The sequence below is a fragment of the Saccoglossus kowalevskii genome, chromosome 7 (assembly GCF_978046115.1).
Source record: "Saccoglossus kowalevskii chromosome 7, keSacKowa6.1, whole genome shotgun sequence".
In the NCBI taxonomy this organism is placed as follows: Eukaryota; Metazoa; Hemichordata; class Enteropneusta; family Harrimaniidae; genus Saccoglossus; species Saccoglossus kowalevskii.
The window spans coordinates 23,041,908-23,048,307 of NC_140647.1; positions in this window are offsets into that span (position 1 = coordinate 23,041,908).

Genomic DNA, 6,400 nt, shown 5'->3' on the forward strand with positions numbered 1-6,400 from the left:
CAATGTGTGATAATGTAAATAATTCTGTACCACAATGTGTGATAATGTAAATAATCCTGTACCACAATGTGTGATAATGTAAATAATCCTGTACCACAATGTGTGATAATGTAAATAATCCTGTACTACAATGTGTGATAATGTCAATAATTATGTACCACAATGTGTGATAATGTAAATAATCCTGTACCACAATGTGTGATAATGTAAATAATCCTGCACCACAATGTGTGATAATGTAAATAATCCTGTACCACAATGTGTGATAATGTAAATAATCCTGTACCACAATGTGTGACAATGTAAATAATCCTGTACCACAATGTGTGATAATGTAAATAATCCTGTACCACAATGTGTGATAATGTAAATAATCCTGTACCACAATGTGTGATAATGTAAATAATCCTGTACCACAATGTGTGATAATGTAAATAATCCTGTACCACAATGTATGATAATGTAAATAATCTTGTACCACGCTGCAACATACACGGATGAGAGCAACAGTCCCATAATCTGCATCCGCAATTTATCACAGTTTGACCTTTTCAGAGACGGTGACGGAAAGAGACAATGCTTTCGCCGCTGAATAAAGCCACTCTGATCATGCTAAATACTAATATTATAAATAGTACTCCTTCTGAGCTCCATAGGATTTTTTAATCCAATTGGCATCGTAATTAATTCGATTATGGTTAAACAACAACGTATAATTCTACTGTTAATACTCATGTCCTGCTATTGTACGAAATCACGTATATATACAGCATGCAACGATGGACCCTAATGCATTGGATCCTAACATCAAATTCGTTGAAATTTCTAAAATTATCAAATTTGGTAATATAAATACTACGCAGACAGCTGTACAAGCTTGATTACGTCAATTGTAGACTTTTCTGGAATGTATTAGTTATTTTTAAAAACAAGGAATTGATCGACGTTTCATATTCACGTAACGATGACGTACAAAGAGATCTAATAACGATAACGAAATGGCGACCGCGTGGTAAATCAGAGATACGATCACGTGACTGTTAATTATTACATATAAAACCGATTATGACGTCACAATATGTATAAGATGCATAAAGTTGCTAGATAACAATTTTATGTTTGTTATGAATTGTTGCATGTCACTAATACGTGCCAAATTTCTTACAGTAAATGCAATTATTTGTCTCGAATTTTATAATTTTAATCAGAAAACAGTTGTGTATGTTAGTTTGGTATGATACAGTTACTAATACCTTCGGCTTTCTGAAACCAATGATAGATGTCAGTTTACATTTATTTATTTAATTAAGTGTACCCTGGCCTGGATATCGATAATGTGTTGACACATTAGGTATACGTTATATCAGACAAATGGTAGATATAGCAAAGCCGTTATAGGGAGTCGTTCGCCAATCAATAAAGTGTGTTGTACGGGAAATCCAATCTTTGCACGCTTCATGAACGACGTGGAATGTTGGCCGCATGGTGAAAATAAATCTGCATTAATGGTGATTAGACGGGATTGGCACGTGGCAACGGATTCAATATAATCCGCTTTCATCGGGATGTGTTTGACGCTATCTGGTGTAGCACGCACACGCGCATATTCGGGGGCTCCAATATTGACAGTATGTGTGCGTGAAAATACCGGCAATTGTACCCTCAAAATGTATGCAATCTGTGCATTGCGGTATTGATATTGTAAATTATGTGTATATGTTGTTCTCTTCATATTTATTTATTTATTTTTATGGGTTTATACCATTAGAATACCGGAAATTAAAAACAAATGGGTTCGCCAGATTAATTTGTCGACAAACAAACTGTCATTAAAAATCCGTATTTTGCAGTTTTGCAATAGTTTTTTTATATTACAAAAGTTTGCTGGGTGACGTGAGATGAATTTTATTATATTATATTATATTATTATTGATACAAATCGTAATTTTCAATATATACAATAGGAAAACCATCATCATAATATATTGCATATATGCAGAGTAACATGCTCAGTTGTGTAAAATTTGAAGTTCTCTCTCATAATGCATTGCATATATGCGCAGCAACATGCTCGGTAGAACAACATTTGAAAATTGCTTTAATTTCCTTAATAAAGATGTGTTGATTATGGAACTATATATATCTTTTCCAATTATATTTCAGTTATTTTCTTCTGAACGCAACTAAATACATTGCAACAAAACTCCACTAATAAATTCATAACATATTTTCGCAAAAAAAACGAATAGCATACATGTGTGGTCAACACAAAGTAGTTTTCGCCCTTGGTTCTAATTCGATATTATTTAACCTTATAAGTGAGTGTCGCATTGACAACAAAAACTGTTCTTCACTTGTTCCATGTATCCCGGGGATTTCTAATCAAAAAAGTATTCCATTAAATTTCCCTTGATGTTATGGGGAGTCTCAATCTGATTAAAATCCGATGTAGGTATGAGGCTCCAACTTTATATAATATTTATTTGTACTTTTGTTTGAATATGTCGATTTTTTTGGTTTTACTTGCCGTTAATCAGTTCTTAGTCAGTTGTGTTCCAGTCGCCTCTAACTATTGGGTCATAAAAAATGGAGCCTCATACCTACATCGGATTTTAATCAGATTTTAATCAGTCTGTTCCACATGATGGATGCAATGGATCTGAAGAGGTGTCGTGTATGTCACGTGATATCCTGTATGTGTCATGCCCTAGAAACTACGATGTAAAACAATTCCATTGATATGCCGAAAACTAAAATGTCACATATTGAATAATATGGTTCAATAATTTTTTTTTTAAATTTGAAATCATGCATGATTAGATTAAATTTTGAAATATATTTCCCTATTGCGGAAAAAGGGTTGTCTGACTGGTAACATTTTCAAATTGAAATAAACATTTTTTATCATTCTTTAAAAAGCAAGAACTTTAAAATACTGTAAAATACTTTATTTTTGCTTGGAATTTATTCCCTCTGAAAGAAAGATTAAGTGATAAATAAAACCCAGCGAATATTCCTGTTTTCCTACATCTTAAATTTATTTCGTCAAAAATCAATGAAAATAAATGCCGTACAAAACACCCCAAAAAGTTTTTTTTTTCGCGAAAATGAATTCCAGCTTAAATATTATTTTATAGTAATATCAATAATAATAAAAGCTGAAAACTAGCTTATTGACATTCGATTCGAGACACAGCAACTAAGCGCGAAATGAATTTGATTATCCATATCGATTTCACATTCATGATATTTACACAAGTTTGTTCAAAGCTCCTATTTTTCTGTGAACATAGCTTAATATATTGGAATTCGTTACCCATGACAATAAAATAAAATTTCCTTCGAAACAACAACGAACCAAAACACGCTATTTAAGTAACTCCTAAATTAAAGTGTTAATCTACTACATGTGTAGTGTGGTTGATGATGTCAAAGATGTTTCAGTCAATTATGGTTTGCGTCAATTCAGCCATACATTAGTTATATAAATCTGAACATTTTTTTCTACTCTAGATGTGTTCTCATTACTTCAATATTCAGAAAAAAATCATTAATTTAATCATATTGGTGTCTGTGCGCGTGTACAGCACTTGTGAAAAGAAAAAAATATGGTTATATGCCCCCTTTTCTTTATAGTTGTTATGATGCTTTTAATCAGAGAAATAATTTACTGTTGTAAATGTTGATAATATTAACTAGCGCATTATGATAAATATATATTCCCTAATATTGTAGTTCAAGATCGGGGACATCGAGCATTGATTATTGTTATTATTACGGCGGTGATTTGTCCAGCTTACGTCACAGGAACGCTTCACTACTAGATGTAGTAACTAACAGGTACGATGTTTTACGTACATGTGGGTAATTTTCACTATTATTAGCGATGGAAATGAGTTAATACTGTTCAAGCCAGTGTTGATGGATTTAGTGTACACGTGAAGTCATGCCACTAAACTAACTACAATAAAACTAATGTTACGGTAGAATGATTTTTTTTTATGTATGAATCAATGCCTAATATATAGAATTACTTTTCTGAGAAAGTTAAAGCAGGGGAGTCGTCACCTACGAAACGCGTCGGGTGGCCATAGCGTGTCATTGTTTACAAACAAGCGTCTACCCATGAGTCTTCCCGTTATTAGCGTGTGTTGTTATCATCGCTTGGGACTAAATTCCCGCGCGTGCGCAGGTGACGACCCTCCCATTTTAATGTTTACTTATTTCAAGAGTTACATATATGTAAACCAAAAAAATGTATATTATTATTTTCATAAACAATAAAAGTGAAATAAGTTGACCAATTTGTTTTTAAAAATAATTACTGAAAGTATTTACAGTGATATTACCCCCCCCCCCCACACACACACACACACACGTGGTGAAAAAAAATTGTTCTTATATTAATACGGGAAATGATCGAAAATGAATTTCTTCCAAGATATACGGCGATTCGTATATATATTCATATATATATATTGATAAATTGGAATAAAAAATACTAGGTCTAAATAGGTCAAAAGTCGGAATCCTAAAATGTTTCTTAGAAATAGCTCTGATTCTGGAAAATTAGAAAAAGAGTCGATCGATTCAATAGTGATAAATACTGTGTATGAGATTTGATGAAGGTAATGGAGGGTCGGTTGTATTTTGTTGAGTTAAGGTTGTATATATCTATAATTTTTTCGAATGATATTTTAATTTAAAAAGTAACATTTTGTTGATATTTCAAATAGTGGACAGTGATAGTCGGTGTAATTACTTAAAGTACCTGAAGACCGTAAAAAAGTCCCGGCTCACGTGTGGCAAATTTCATGGACTCGCAAAGCTTCATGTTCGGCACCGCTGCTTACTAGTACTCGAAACTGTCAAAGACTGTCAACCTGCAACAATTCCGCGTGAATACAACCTGGAAGGGTCATTATTGGAAAGAATTCTTGTTTTAGAGCTATTTGTGTGTATTCGACTACAGCTCTCCACACCAGGGACTGTGCAGACTGTATTTTCTCAATATAACGGTACGCAGTAGGCCCGTGATAACTTTACGTACAATGAATACGCGCAGCATGTGACATGTGTATAGTTTATGCATGAATGAAAACGACTTATATAGTCAAACTCGGATTAACCATTGTAATCCAGGGAGCTAGTAGACAAAAGGAATATAAAATTACTATTCAAAATTAAATTTGATCCCAAAATCATGTATGAGTATATTGACAATTAATAAAAAATGTCCGGGTCACCGGGCAAATCGTTGAGACCACTTTGTCTGTGTTAGGCGTCTTTTGTTGTTGATTCGTAGCTATGGCAACGACATCTCCGCATATCGCTAGTTCGACTTTATGACAGGTGACACAGGGAAACTAATTATCGTGCGTACTTCTGAATTATTTTAAATCCGGGTTACACAAATATGTCACGCTTAAAACAACTCATTATGCTCTGCGAAAATGTGAGTATGAACACAGCCCGGATCATTCTCCGTCGCAGAGACTATGGGTCTTTTATCACTAAGCTAGGTAGTCGCCAGGGAACGTCCCACTAGTTGCGGCTCTCTGTGGCTCCCTAGGTCAAGAAGACTCTGCAAGGGAGAGTGAGCCCGGATAGAGGGACTGTGGTATGAATTAAATACTCCAGTCAGAAGCTTTGTGTCAGTTTATTTAAACCCATGACTGCCTCATACCTCAAATGCTTGTAGATTTGGCTCTAGCTGTTGTAGCTCAGACCATAGAAGATACTAACGTCAAACTACAGTCTGAGGTTAGTAGCAATTGATACAAATACTTTCATTAAAGGTCAGCTCTGTTGTTACTCTGGATTATTCAAATTCCAGTCTTTGTTTTCTTACGTAATTGTCATTGTTTATTATGCACTTGAAGTATACTAGTAGTTTATTGGAAAGTCAGAGAATGCCGTTGAATGGTAATCATTGACAATGGATAATTCTTTGATTGGTATATTACATAGCAATGGATCCTAACATGTCATTGGCAACATGCACACAACTTTCCTAAAATTCCTTTGCTATAAAATTCGGTATAAAATTAATCACTCACCAGCATGGTTATTATGTTCTGCAATCGCACCGATCAAAATATTGAAACATTTATAAGTATTTTGTAGTAATATTAGAACAAATACTTCATGTTTAATATTAGTACATTGTGTGCATTTCAAAAGTTGAGAGAGTGGAATAAGTGTCCTAGTGATGAATTATTGGCGAGGAAAATACTTTTCTGCAAACTTAAAAAAAAAAAAAAATTGAAAACAGTTGGGAATATTTACCAAAGGGTTTATCCCGTAAATTTCAATTGGAAATACTGCCGAGTTTTCAGAAAATCGCGGACTTAATAATTTTGACCACGCACAGTCCCTCTATCTATAGAGGGACTGTGGA